At 42.1% G+C, this 16,574-nt stretch overlaps 1 protein-coding gene across 1 annotated transcript in view; it reads right to left on the bottom strand.

The window, feature by feature from the left end:
- Window positions 1-16,574, bottom strand: part of LOC311139358 (protein capicua homolog) — a 52,859-nt gene that overhangs the window by 24,338 nt on the left and 11,947 nt on the right. The window lies entirely within an intron of this gene.

Genomic DNA, 16,574 nt, shown 5'->3' with positions numbered 1-16,574 from the left:
CAGACAATGCACTCTTCATAATTAGCTAGCTCAAATATATTTTTCTAAATCTCAACTTCCAATAAACAATCTCATAACTTTCATATAAACAAGATTATATTTCCAGATTTGGGAAACATATTGTTTTGTTAGCCTGTACACCTGCTAATAGTTTATTCATTACAATATGAATACTTTTCTAGTATTGCCAAGAAGTGACTATCAAAGGCACATCTTCCCAGAACCAGTGGCTCACTGGCTTAACCAATTATCTTACTAACCAATTAGCCTCAGGTATATACACTCAAGGCTGTTGCTGCTCCCCATATGCGGCACCTCTGGAAACTCACCAGCAGGTAGCTGATCCATGTGAGTATCAATCGGCCATGAAAAAGACCTGTATATAGCATTTATATATCTCACTGTAAATTCATACTGCTACAACATTTAAAATGGTGCTGAAGACAAATATGAAAAACACACAAAGGTAGTAAATGACCATGACTGACCAAACATGCTCAGTCCTTGACGGAGGTACTGAGGGCTCTCTGATGAATACATGGTTTGAAAAGGTTTCTTTATAGTGTTTTTCCAAAAACGATGAGTTAATTAAAAAGGGTCCTTGAAGACCTTGCTTTACAATGTCGTTTAATAAAATTCCATGTGTTCAAACATCCATCAGTGATCCAATATCGTATAGTGGATGGCAATTCCATCGATGAAACAAGAAAGCAACAGTGCTCGATGGTGCCTGCATCTGACGCTTCTCTTCAGATTGCGGTCATCACGCACAACTTTCACTGCAACAGACGCACTGCTATTTTGATTTATCCGGTGGCGTGCAGATGTATATGTTGATTTCTGATTAAAATACAGTCCCAGCCGCATCGGTCAACAACATGAGAGCAGCTCACGCTCTCATCTTTTCAGAATGCCGCACTCTCTGCGAGCAGCCTACTTGTTCACGCGCATTGACGATAACAATTAAATTTCCCCAGTGCAGAAAATGAAATACGTAAATGGATTGCCAACTAGCCAGTAGTCACAAGTTGCAACAGGATACAGAAGATACGACAATATCATCGGAGAAGTCGGTGTTCCTCTTGGTCTAATAACCCCTGATGCCCCCTCGTCTGTTTGTTTACATTACTGGAGTGCTGCGGTCATGAATAGGTTAACTAGGCCTCGCCCTCATCCACGGAGTAAATTGGCACATCAGTCCGAGACATACGCTATCCTCGCGGCCACGTTCAACTCGTCTCTACACGTACTCGCTTCAGTCTAGCAGTGTACAAAAGGTACGAATGGCTAGTACATTGTTTAGGGCAGAAACGATCTCCAGAGTATTCGATTTATTGCATGTAGTCGACCAAGATGTCTGACAGTGTCGTTCAAGCTAGCTAACATGAATTGCTAGCAGTGGAAAGCTAGCTAGCTAACTACCTGCTTTAGCTATCTGGCTAGTTAGTTGTTAGGCAAATGCTCAAAATGATAAAGCTATCAAATTCATCATCCTGCTAGATATGTTTATTGAAGGGATTTGTATCCGTCTGAATCTATTAATCAAATGCGTATGCATCGGACAGTGTGTAACGTTACACACTACTAGTTAGCTAGTTAGCAGGCTAGCAGCAGCTATTTGCCATCCATAAACTCCAGTGCAGGCTATGCTCAGCAACATCATGCGTTTACTTTGGATGTTCTTGTTGGAGTTTGGAGGACCAGTGACAACCCCAATTAATTGTTTATCTAACGTTAGCTGGCCACTACAGACGGGTTTATTGCAGTCTAGTGCAAATACTCTACATTGACGCAAGCAGCACTGAAATTGTCAGTCAAAATAACATTGTGCTACTTCAAAATACAGCCGACAGGTTCAGCTCCAGACGGCAACCCGAGCCTAGAGTGCACCAGTCCAAATACCACCGTACACTCGGGAACGCCCCTGGCCCTGCACCCGCAGCACAGAAAGCAGTCAAAGAAACGCAATTGTTGTCCTCATGTCACTACCCTTCCTTTACACAACAACAAAGGTCTGTTACTATTGTTTTTCTTCACACCATGAAACCACTTAAATTATTTGAGGAACAAGGACTGCTGCGTGCTAGATCTATAATATGGTAGCTAAATTGGCTAAAACATGTCTGAATACACCTGCATTTTTGACTCCCAAAACCGTTAGCCACCTGCCTGTTTAACCGCATGGTAACCGAACACTGTCAGCATCCACAATTGATATTCTATTGCTTTGGCACAAACTCATATTGAAATGTAAAGCAACGTGAAATCGTATTCACCATCAATTAACAAGGCGAATCATATGCTTCATATGCTTGTGTGCGTAAAACTGGTGCATTCATCTATCTCCCATATCCCACTGGCTCTCCAGTTGCTGGTTAAATCCAAATACCCATTTTTGGTGATTTTTGCAAGCTAGCCACCAATGCGCTATCCCCACTAATATTTTTTTAAACACCACCTTGGTATCTATCAACCTCTCAAAAAGATAATCGACTGAAAATATAGTTGCCAGATGTATTTCACTCCAACGCTGTCATGAACAGCGGCGATGATGATAACTCGGGCCCCAATGACAGAAAGTAGGGCGAGACCACAGCACTGTTCTGTGTTGGTTGCTGTTCCACTTGGACCAAAGAAAACGACCGGATTGAGCTCAAAGGCAGGAAACCGAAGCGAGGAGCCAGCCGGAGATGCTCTGACACAGATCCGTGGAATCGGGGGCTTTGTATAGAAATAGCAGCTCGAGGTCCAGTGCGATCCCCGCCTGCAGCAGGTCACTTCGCGCGCGTCCACTCCTGTCCGTAAGCTCCGCAGGTATTTGTAGTAGGAAAGTCCTCGTATCATAACATCTCCTCACTTTAGTTCAACTCTCTTCCCCACGATTTCTCCTCTGGCTTCGTCTGGCCCTTTCTTTCTTTTTCCCTCCCCTCTTCCTCTTGTTGTAAACTAGGCTGCCCCCTCTCGCTCTTTCAGTGTGTCAACCTCGCCCAACCGTGCCCCGCCCCTTTCTCTACATCTACGCTCCGACATTGGTCAAGGCAGCCACCTGTCATCCCGCCACCGTGACCGCTGATTGGTTCAAATATGCACTGGAATGTCAGTCATATGTAAATCACACTCGGTCAGTCACTGGTCGCTGCAATGAAATGGAGCTCCTAAATATTAACAAATATAAAATTGGGACATGACTTCGTATTGGCTGTTATGTTATTCAATCCCACCGTGACGTATCTGGAATTCATTTATTGGCTACAAAGCCCAAATTGCCCAACCTGACTCATACCGCAATAATTACTTTACATAATCCCGCCCATGTCCCATCCCCATTGGTCTATTTTAGGTAGTATGGTAGATTGATTGCAGAGCAAGCAAATCGAACAGAGACACTCGGATGGAGGACTACAAATCGCTTGACACAAGTTTAGATAAGGTCCCTCTCACCAAAAATAGTAAAAAAACGACATGCAGTACCGACTACGACCATCTGCATCGGGGGCGCTCTAGAAATCAAACTCTTTGAATTGTAGCTGTGAAGCAGTTTCCACTAGATAGCACAGCCACAAAGTCAAAATTGGCTATATGGTAAAAATTCATGAAAACAAACATGTGCTTTTTGGTCTTAATTTAAGGTTAGGGTTAGGCAAGGTTAGCAGAGTGGTTAAAGTGGAAATTACAGTGTTTTAACTACTTTGCAGATATGAAACAAACAGACAATCATATCAGTTAAAAATATCAAATTCCCAGTTTATGCTACAAAACCAACGTTTATAAAGGGTTTTAAAAATAGCTTCTATTTGACTCAACAATAATAATAATAATAATGTATGCACTCACTAACTGTAAGTCGCTCTGGATAAGAGCGTCTGCTAAATGACTAAAATGTAAAAAAAATTAAATGTGAAATTATTTAATTTTTTAAAATTTAAATATACTTTGTGGATGTGGTAAGTAGTGATGACCCGGTGAAGCCCGAGACCACACTACCTGTATCTTTGGGCTTTTTGTTATTAAATGCATGAATATTTCCAGACAATGCCCTTCCACATTCCAGGAATCATGTAATTTATCCTCTGAGGCCGTAGGGTTATTACAGTGTAATAACATCAATCAGTCATCTAGCATCATCTAATGTAGCCTACTCTGTGATGGAGAACTGCTGCTCAGTGCTCAGCCATGTGTTTTATGACTCAGCAGTGCATACACACACACCATGTGACTGAATTACAGGAATGCTAAAAAGAGACTGAGTATTTGTGATGAGTAATTAGCATCATTAGAGAAGCTTAGAGGATCCAACGCTAGTGTCTCTTTTCCAACTAGATTACTATTCTACTACTTCTTCAACTAATTGCGCCACTACCATTGTTTTTTAAATAGTGGCAGTACAGGCAGCAGCAGCAGTTCTACATAATGGTGGTCATGAGCATTATAAGTAGTAGAAGTAGCCTAATGGTTGTGGAATGATGAAATACAGTTTCACCACCACAAAAGCAAATAGTTGGACTGTTATTCCCTCTATTACAACATGTTATTGAACCACATATGTACGCGCTGACTACACATACAGACACTACTAACACGCATGCATGGTTGGCACACACACTGGCATGTAAACTGAGTGGTAAATTATTGAGTTGTTTGTGGAGCGTTTCTCTCAGTTTCGGTGTCATTAATCAGAGACGGAGAGGGGAGGCGAGCAATGATGTAATTTTCCACCATTAAAAAGCCCATTCAATCCCAGAAAATTAATTTTAAAAATGTTTCCATAGCGCAGCTTAACCTCCCCCAGACTGACTTTTAAATGTGTGTGTATATGTTGAGCACACACATCATGCACACACACAACACGCACACACGCTTTCTGACAGATACAAGCACACAAGCGTGTACACACACATGCATGCCTGTGCACACGTACGTAGTCACACTTACACACTAACCAGGACTGAGAAAATTAGTGGTGGAGGTTTTTGAAACAGGGAAAAATGGGTGGGAATGGAAAAGAGGGAGGCGAAGTATCAGTGTAAAAATAGACTAACAGTCATTCTGTGTAGAGGGGAGGAGAGAGGGCGAGAGGGAGGAGGGGGAGAGGGAAAACAGAACTTCTCTTATGGGAGGAAGGGTGGAGAGGCCAGATATGGGGGAGATGGATCACAAAGGCACGTTGAGGCGTGCGCGCGCACACGGTGTAGCGAGTGCAAACACACAAATCAACGACTAAGGGCACTGACTGCAACTTATATTACTGGATAAAAGGTTGCCTAGAGACGTCTACCATTAATTTATCACTAAAAACGGCTGCTAATAGAAAACTCATAACACACGCAAACATACACACATTATGACAAATTGAGTGTGTTGGTACAGTACATCGACACACAATTCTCCCTAACAGCTGCAAATGCATACTTCATCGACACACACACTATTTGTCATAGTTTAGACTGTATCTAATACCCTCCAGCATGGTGTAAAAAAATCTAACTAGTCTGTTCACCTGTCAATCAGACACAAATACAATAGCGGGAGGGTCTAATCTCCCTCTTCTAGCCAGTCATCTCGCAGGGAGCTTTGGGAGCCAGCCAATAAGGTCACAGCGAGCGCCACTAGCTCAGATCAGGCAGATGCTGTTGTCATAGTAAATAACTTATATTAACCGTTCCAGAACCACTACTGAAAGACGACAGACATACAGTATCTGCTCTCAGCTACTGTCAACAGCTTCCTACCTTTTTGCTTAAATGAAAAATGCAGGATTTTTTTATTTAAATATTAACTTTATCAACATTTAAATGCCAGTCGAAACAGCCTTATTCATTGAAGTGTTCTAAGCTGTCATTCATTGTGATGTCCATTTTCCTGGGATTATCTCTCCAGTCTATCTGAGGGAGTCGCTTCTGTCATGGGAATGCCCAAGCCTGTGGCATTAAGCGAAGGGTTCAACTAATGGGCATTAGATCCGACCCCGACGAAAAAAGTGAGAGATTACAGCTTTGAAAGTGCCCTGAGCTCTGACCATGTCAATACATATAATGAACAAAAATATAAACGCAACATGCAACAATTTCAAAGATATGACTGAGTTACAGTTAATTTGAGGCAATCAGTCAATTGAAATACATTCATTAGACACTAATCTATGGATTTCACATGACTGGGAATTACAGATATGCATCTGTTGGCAAAGCCCATTATGCACCTGGCATAAGGTAAGTTTGAATACCAACTACTGAGAAGTGCGTAGGAAAGGCGTCCGTAGGAAAGGCATACATTTCCTATGTCTGAATCGGGCCCACAGGGATGATATAAAAAGACTGCATGGGGGCTTTAAACATATGCAAGTTATACAAGAGGCATTTTGTTATGTAGGCTATGTGACACACATTTATGTTTGGTAGGAAAGAATGTCGGGTAGCAGCAAATGAAACAGCACGCTGGTGAATACATATCACAGAACAACCGGGCAGGAAATACAAGAGATTATCAATAGACATTCAAGCCAGTAAATTGATTAGGATAGACTAAACCTAGTATTATGGGATCACTTGGGCTGAATACTCTTCTAGCTCTGAGAGACAAAATAGATCACCATGCAGACTGGACTGAACAGTGACAAACCACTAGCCCCCAGGACAAAATGAAAGGACATGGAGAGGAGAGTGTTGAAATGAAAGGGAGAAAATCCCCTCAGCTAAGCTTCACAATCTCCGCTCCCTCTCCTGTCTCTGATTGGTGGAGCTCTACACTGTATCTGTGTAGGAGTTTGTTCTCATCAAACCAAAAGCTACATATTGAGGGACTGTATAATACTCTGTGTCTATCGGAATATCTTCACACTGTATGAGGTGTGTATCTATGCTGCGGGTGTGTCTGTGCGTTTATGTCCAGTTTCTCTGTGGGTGTTTCCTGTTCTCTGACAAGAGGCTCCACGTGAAGTCCCCGACTTTCTGCCCCCTCCAACACCCACCCTTCTGACTCCCACTCTCACCTGGCATCACATATAGGGGCACGCCACAGTCTCTCTCTCTCTCTCTCTCTCTCTCTCTCTCTCTCTCTCTCTCTCTCTCTCTCTCTCTCTTACACACACACTCTCTCTCTCTCTCTCTCTCTCTCTCTCTCTCTCTCTCTCTCTCTCTCTCTCTTACACACACACACACACACTCTCTCTCTCTCTCTCTCTCTCTCTCTCTCTCTCTCTCTCTCTCTCTCTCACACACACTCTCTCTCTTACACACACTCTCTCTCTCTCTCTCTCTCTCTCTATCTCTCTCTCTCTCTCTCGCCCACTTTCTCCCACTCCCCAAATCCATCTCTTCCCCCTCTCTCTCCTTCCTCCTACCAATCATTTGCTCTATCCAATTATAACTCGATTCGCCACCCTCCACAGTTACCATGGTAACAGTCATGTTGGGCACAGGTCCACGTCACTTGTGGAGACCAACGGCCCCCTGAACCCACCACAACACACATGCACACCACCCTCCACCTGTCCTCTGTGTCTTCCCTAGAGACAGAGCATTATGATGTCATCTATTTGTGCGTAATCAAATCATGGAATTCGGCTTCTGTAACTAAGCAGAACTAGTGTGCGTCATGTCAACCTGAAGCTTTCCTGAGACCATGAGCTATGTGTGTGATCCAGCATGCCCAGACAAATCATGGACATGGGTACAAGAGATGCTCAGTGTTCTTCGGTACACACATATCCACCAGCGACAGTCGAGCTCTTTATCGTCTGTTATTTTCAGACACACGACACATGCGCACTAACAATGAGCATTATCATGTACCAGAGCAGTCCTTCTCCTGTTCCCACTCCCTAGCCACTGATCTAGGATCGGCTCAACATTGCCAAATCCTAACCTTAACCATTATAGGGGGGAACACACCAAACTGACCCCAGATCAGCGTCTAGGTGCACCGTCCGCTGTCCCTGTTCCGTAGCTGAAATGTAATGTGTGTGTTAATCCACCTGGGGGCAGTATGAGCCAGCAGATTAAGCACCAACAGACAGACCACGCCATGCCAGACAGCCTGGGAAAACACTGGAGCAGGAGAGCGGGAAGAGGAGAGATGTTCGGCCTTCCTAAAATAAAAACTCCTCTCCTGAAGTAAAGCTAAGTCTAACTTAGGTCAGAGAGCACCTGTACTTCAGAGGAACATTCTAAATGTACTTTTTAGACCCCCCCACCCAGAATGTTTAATGAAGTACAATAGTGACGCATAAGCCTGTCCTTGTGTATTTGACTATATATACACATGGTAATATAACTATCACGATATGAATGAGTGTTAGTCTATCCAGATGTGTGGTAGAGTCTGTTGCCATGGTCTGGGAGCCAGTGCGGGGCTTTAAGTGTTACGTAAAGTGGGTGGGGGGGATGTTATTCCCGGGTATCTGTATCCGGGTAGACCAGGATGGCGAGAGCGAGCGGAGGAGAGGAGGAGACTGCAGTGTGATGGAGTGAAGGTTTAACATGGAGAATGGTGCTTTATGTGGTTTCAGACAGGCAGAGAGAGGAAAGGGGAAGAGACGGTCTCAGGTTGCTTTTCCTGTGTTAGGTGTGTGTGTAAAAGTGCCCTGTGTTAGGTGTGTGTGTGTGCGTGTGTGCGTGGCCGGCCCCGGTGGTGTGTGTGTGTGTGTGTGTGTGTGTGTGTGTGTGTGTGTCCGGTGTTGGGTAGGTGTGTGTGAAGGTGCTAAGCCCAGTCGGACTGGCCGTGAAGCACTGACCATCCAGATTTCACCTCATAATCACAGAGAAAGCTGGAGTTTCCATCACAAATCTATGTTTTCCATTTGGCTCTGTGAGAAACTAACGGGCCTACTAACACAGGGCTGAGAGGTATCATTTGGTTCTAATACACTCTGTATGCAGCATGCACCAACCACATGCATGGTTCTAACCTCAATACAAAAGGTTCATTCATGCTACATACAGTAGGTTCGTATTTCAGAAAGTAACGGCATAACCTTGTTAGACAGGGCCTGGCCAGAACTAGGCTACTGCTGTTGGTGGTCACATAGCCTAACTAGAATAACAAGTGAAACCGTTTATATTAATTATTTCGAGAATAAAGTCAGATTCTGAAATAAAAATGTTAGTGTGAAAATGGGAATGTAATGTATAGGCCTAAGTTGTTTGTATCACAGTGTACTATTTATGCTTCCATGTTGTTCCACATCATGTACAGCAAATTGCCCTTAGGATGTAATAAAGCCTGAGAGAAACAGTTGCTATGACTTTGTGTGATGTGTATTTAATGCTGGGTTCTGTCATCATATTTTCCTGAGTCATTTCTGTCTTGCGTTCATGTTCAAATGTTAACTAAAATGTCAGAGATTAACCAAAAGAGGCAGCGCTGTGTGTTTCCAGTTCCACTGACAGCGGAGGAAAGGGGAACGGCGTAGCTCCAGCTTCTATTTGTACTGCATGTTGTGTGCGTGTACGTCAGTGTATGGGAGTGTTTGCTTTGTTGCCATGGCAACAGATGTTTTGGCACGTACACATCATTTCCGGCTTTCAATGATTGATGCATGGTTGCGCACACACACACTCTACTTATAATGCATCACGCACATATGACATACTTTTCCCCTTTCATCCTCTCTCTCCCTCCACCTCATCCTTTTCTCACGTAGTCTCTCAATGATTCTATCAATTTTACAGCACTATCCTCTGCTCTGACATTGACCCTCTTGCTCCCTTTGTAAAATGAACTTTGAGTTACAAACACACACACACACAGTCCCTGAATCCATAGTTCCATCAGAGTTTGAGAGTGGTTACATTTCCCAGCCCCATCCCTCAGCTCACCAAACCGAGTGGGAGGGATACTGTTAGGCTGAAACATAAATCCCAGATTGTGGCTTTAAAGTGTGTGTGATGATAATAAACATGAATAAATGGAACATTCTATTGGAGGGGTGGAGGGAGGAGTGGAAACAGGGGAAGGAAGCTGCTGAAAACTCATTCCTCTGTCTCACTTCTCCCTTCTCTAACGGAGTTCAATCTAATTTCCCCGACTCACTCCTCCTCCCTTCTCTCTCACATATCACCTCTAGCCAACTAACTCAATAGTACAGCCATTCAGTAGAGAATGGGGGGGAGCTGAAATAAAAGATCCCAGAGATTTTCCATACACGCAAAAATATTATTTCTCTCAAATTTGGTGCCCAAATTTGTTTACATCCCTGTTAGTGAGCATTTCTGCTTTGCCAAGATAATCCATCCACCTGACAGGTGTGGCATATCTAGAAGCTGATTAAACAGCATGATCATTACACAGGTGCACCTTATGCTGGGGTCAATAAAAGGCCATTCTAAAATGTGCAGTTTTGTCACACAACACAATGCCACAGATGTCTCAAGTGTTGAGGGAGCGTGCAATTGTCATGCTGACTGCGGGAATTTAATTTAATGTTAATTTCTCTACCTTAAGCCGCCTCGTTTTAGAGAATTTGGCCGTACGTCCAACCGGCCTCACAACTGCAGACCACGTGTAACCATGTCAGCCCAGGAACTCCACATCCGGCTTCTTCACCTGTGGGATCACCCGGACAGCTGATGATACTGAGGAGTATTTCTGTCTGTAATAAAGCCCCTTTGTGGGTGGGCCTGGCTCCCAAGTGGGTGGGAGCCAGGCCCACCCATGGCTGCACCCCTGCCCAGTCATGTGAAATCCATAAATTAGGGACTTTCAATTGACTGATTTCCTTATATGAACTGTAACTCAGTAAAGTCGTTGAAATTGTTGCATGTTGCGTTTATATTTTGTTCAGTATATGATGTCACTTTTATCTGCAATATGTTAGGCTATTTCTTATGTGTGTGTAGCAGTATTGCAGAGGCCTGTTCGTATGTGTAATTTACACTCAAAGCTTATCGTAACTACACAGTAAGCATACACACTTCTCCCTAGTTTCTTTCTGACAACCACACGCACAAACAACAACTCACACCCTCTTTCTCTCAAGAGAGAGAAAACACCCACATACACGTGTCTTGCAAAGAGAGACAAATAGCTAGACCTACAATACATACAGTCACACACACACTGAATACAACAGGCCATCTAAATGAAACACACACATTGAATACAACAGGCCATCTAAATGAAACACACACACTGAATACAACAGGCCATCTAAATGAAACACACACACTGAATACAACAGGCCATCTAAATGAAACACACACACTGAATACAACAGGCCGTCTAAATGAAACACACACACTGAATACAACAGGTAATCTAAATGAAACACACACACTGAATACAACAGGCCATCTAAATGAAACACACACATTGAATACAACAGGCCATCTAAATGAAACACACACACTGAATACAACAGGCCATCTAAATGAAACACACACACTGAATACAACAGGCCATCTAAATGAAACACACACACTGAATACAACAGGCCATCTAAATGAAACACACACATTGAATACAACAGGCCATCTAAATGAAACACACACACTGAATACAACAGGCCATCTAAATGAAACACACACACTGAATACAACAGGCCATCTAAATGAAACACACACACTGAATACAACAGGCCGTCTAAATGAAACACACACACTGAATACAACAGGTAATCTAAATGAAACACACACACTGAATACAACAGGCCATCTAAATGAAACACACACATTGAATACAACAGGCCATCTAAATGAAACACACACACTGAATACAACAGGCCATCTAAATGAAACACACACACTGAATACAACAGGCCATCTAAATGAAACACACACACTGAATACAACAGGCCATCTAAATGAAACACACACACTGAATACAACAGGTCATCTAAATGAAACACACACACTGAATACAACAGGCCATTTAAATGAAACACACACACTGAATACAACAGGCCGTCTAAATGAACCACACACACTGAATACAACAGGTCATCTAAATGAAACACACACATTGAATACAACAGGCCATCTAAATGAAACACACACACTGAATACAACAGGCCATCTAAATGAAACACACACACTGAATACAACAGGCCATATAAATGAAACACACACACTGAATACAACAGGTCATCTAAATGAAACACACACACTGAATACAACAGGCCATTTAAATGAAACACACACACTGAATACAACAGGCCGTCTAAATGAAACACACACACTGAATACAACAGGTCATCTAAATGAAACACACACACTGAATACAACAGGCCGTCTAAATGAAACACACACACTGAATACAACAGGCCATCTAAATGAAACACACACACTGAATACAACAGGTCATCTAAATGAAACACACACACTGAATACAACAGGCCATCTAAATGAAACACACACACTGAATACAACAGGCCGTCTAAATGAAACACACACACTGAATACAACAGGCCATCTAAATGAAACACACACACTGAATACAACAGGCCGTCTAAATGAAACACACACACTGAATACAACAGGCCATCAAAATTAAACACACACACTGAATACAACAGGCCATCAAAATGAAACACACACACTGAATACAACAGGTCATCTAAATGAAACACACACACTGAATACAACAGGCCGTCTAAATGAAACACACACACTGAATACAACAGGCCGTCTAAATGAAACACACACACTGAATACAACAGGTAATCTAAATGAAACACACACACTGAATACAACAGGCCATCTAAATGAAACACACACATTGAATACAACAGGCCATCTAAATGAAACACACACACTGAATACAACAGGCCATCTAAATGAAACACACACACTGAATACAACAGGCCATCTAAATGAAACACACACACTGAATACAACAGGCCATCTAAAAGAAACACACACACTGAATACAACAGGTCATCTAAATGAAACACACACACTGAATACAACAGGCCATTTAAATGAAACACACACACTGAATACAACAGGCCGTCTAAATGAAACACACACACTGAATACAACAGGTCATCTAAATGAAACACACACATTGAATACAACAGGCCATCTAAATGAAACACACACACTGAATACAACAGGCCATCTAAATGAAACACACACACTGAATACAACAGGCCATCTAAATGAAACACACACACTGAATACAACAGGCCATCTAAATGAAACACACACACTGAATACAACAGGCCATCTAAATGAAACACACACACTGAATACAACAGGTAATCTAAATGAAACACACACACTGAATACAACAGGCCATCTAAATGAAACACACACACTGAATACAACAGGTAATCTAAATGAAACACACACACTGAATACAACAGGCCATCTAAATGAAACACACACACTGAATACAACAGGTCATCTAAATGAAACACACACACTGAATACAACAGGCCATTTAAATGAAACACACACACTGAATACAACAGGCCGTCTAAATGAAACACACACACTGAATACAACAGGTCATCTAAATGAAACACACACACTGAATACAACAGGTCATCTAAATGAAACACACACACTGAATACAACAGGCCATCTAAATGAAACACACACACTGAATACAACAGGTCATCTAAATGAAACACACACACTGAATACAACAGGCCATCTAAATGAAACACACACACTGAATACAACAGGCCGTCTAAATGAAACACACACACTGAATACAACAGGCCATCTAAATGAAACACACACACTGAATACAACAGGCCGTCTAAATGAAACACACACACTGAATACAACAGGCCATCTAAATTAAACACACACACTGAATACAACAGGCCATCAAAATGAAACACACACACTGAATACAACAGGTCATCTAAATGAAACACACACACTGAATACAACAGGCCGTCTAAATGAAACACACACACTGAATACAACAGGCCGTCTAAATGAAACACACACACTGAATACAACAGGCCATCTAAATTAAACACACACACTGAATACAACATGCCGTCTAAATGAAACACACACACTGAATACAACAGGCCATCTAAATTAAACACACACACTGAATACAACAGGCCGTCTAAATGAAACACACACACTGAATACAACAGGCCGTCTAAATGAAACACACACACTGAATACAACAGGCCATCTAAATTAAACACACACACTGAATACAACAGGCCGTCTAAATGAAACACACACACTGAATACAACAGGCCGTCTAAATGAAACACACACACTGAATACAACAGGACGTCTAAATGAAACACACACACTGAATACAACAGGCCATCAAAATGAAACACACACACTGAATACAACAGGCCATCTAAATGAAACACACACACTGAATAAAACAGGTCATCTAAATGAAACACACACACTGAATACAACAGGCCATCTAAATGAAACACACACACTGAATACAACAGGCCATCTAAATGAAACACACACACTGAATACAACAGGCCATCTAAATGAAACACACACTGAATACAACAGGCCCTCAAAATGAAACACACACACTGAATACAACAGGCAATCTAAATGAAACACACACACTGAATACAACAGGCCGTCTAAATGAAACACACACATTGAATACAACAGGCCGTCTAAATGAAACACACACACTGAATACAACAGGCCATCTAAATGAAACACACACACTGAATACAACAGGCCATCTAAATGAAACACACACTGAATACAACAGGCCATCTAAATGAAACACACACTGAATCCAACAGGCCATCTAAATGAAACACACACTAAATACAACAGGCCGTCTAAATGAAACACACACTGAATACAACAGGCCGTTTAAATGAAACACACACACTGAATACAACAGGCCATCTAAATGAAACACACACTGAATACAACAGGCCGTCTAAATGAAACACACACACTGAATACAACAGGCCATCTAAATGAAACACACACTGAATACAACAGGCCGTCTAAATGAAACACACACACTGAATACAACAGGCCATCTAAATGAAACACACACTGAATACAACAGGCCATCTAAATGAAACACACACTGAATACAACAGGCCGTCTAAATGAAACACACACTGAATACAACAGGCCATCTAAATGAAACACACACTGAATACAACAGGCCGTCTAAATGAAACACACACACTGAATACAACAGGCCATCTAAATGAAACACACACTGAATACAACAGGCCGTCTAAATGAAACACACACACTGAATACAACAGGCCATCTAAATGAAACACACACTGAATACAACAGGCCATCTAAATGAAACACACACACTGAATACAACAGGCCATCTAAATGAAACACATACACTGAATACAACAGGCCATCTAAATTAAACACACACTGAATACAACAGGCCATCTAAATGAAACACACACTGAATACAACAGGCCGTCTAAATGAAACACACACACTGAATACAACAGGCCATCTAAATGAAACACACACACTGAATACAACAGGCCATCTAAATGAAACACACACTGAATACAACAAGCCATCTAAATGAAACACACACTGAATACAACAGGCCGTCTAAATGAAACACACACACTGAATACAACAGGCCATCTAAATGAAACACACACTGAATACAATAGGCCGTCTAAATGAAACAAACACACTGAATACAACAGGCCATCTAAATGAAACACACACTGAATACAACAGGCCGTCTAAATGAAACACACACACTGAATACAACAGGCCATCTAAATGAAACACACACACTGAATACAACAGGCCATCTAAATGAAACACACACACTGAATACAACAGGCCATCTAAATGAAACACACACACTGAATACAACAGGCCATCTAAATGAAACACACACTGAATACAACAGGCCATCTAAATGAAACACACACACTGAATACAACAGGCCATCTAAATGAAACACACACACTGAATACAACAGGCCATCTAAATGAAACACACACTGAATACAACAGGCCATCTAAATGAAACACACACACTGAATACAACAGGCCATCTAAATGAAACACACACACTGAATACAACAGGCCGTCTAAATGAAACACACACACTGAATACAACAGGCCGTCTAAATGAAACACCACTGCTCCAGTGCAGATAGAGAAATGTTGATTCATTGATCACACACTTGCACACACACACACACACACACACACACACAGAGAGAGAAAGAGAGAGCCCACACAGGAGCTTGACCCACAGTGGATTCTTTACACACCCACATGCACTCTGGCACTGTAACGTGCGCACTCAAACACACACAACTCTAAAATGGACGAGCCCAACGCAACTCACTCAAAAATACCTCCCAGACCTTATTTTACCCCTTCATACTAGGCCACACACACACACACAGACACACACACAGACATACACTCTCAAACGCTCACACACACACAATACATCATTGATAAGTGAACAACATCCCCGAGCCGACTAGGTGAAAAATCTGTCGATGTGCCCTTGAGCAAGGCACTTAACCCTAATTGCTCATGTAAGTCGCTCTGGAAAAGAGCGTCTACTAAATGACTAAAATGTCAAATGTAAATGTAAAGTGGCTTGAGTAGATAATAGCTTCTGGAGAAAGGCAGCTAACCAAACCATCCC

The sequence above is a fragment of the Coregonus lavaretus genome (assembly GCF_964263955.1).
Source record: "Coregonus lavaretus genome assembly, chromosome: 13".
NCBI classification, from domain to species: Eukaryota; Metazoa; Chordata; class Actinopteri; order Salmoniformes; family Salmonidae; genus Coregonus; species Coregonus lavaretus.
The sequence above is the reverse complement of the archived record's forward strand: the minus strand, read 5'-3'. Positions and strand labels throughout refer to the sequence as shown.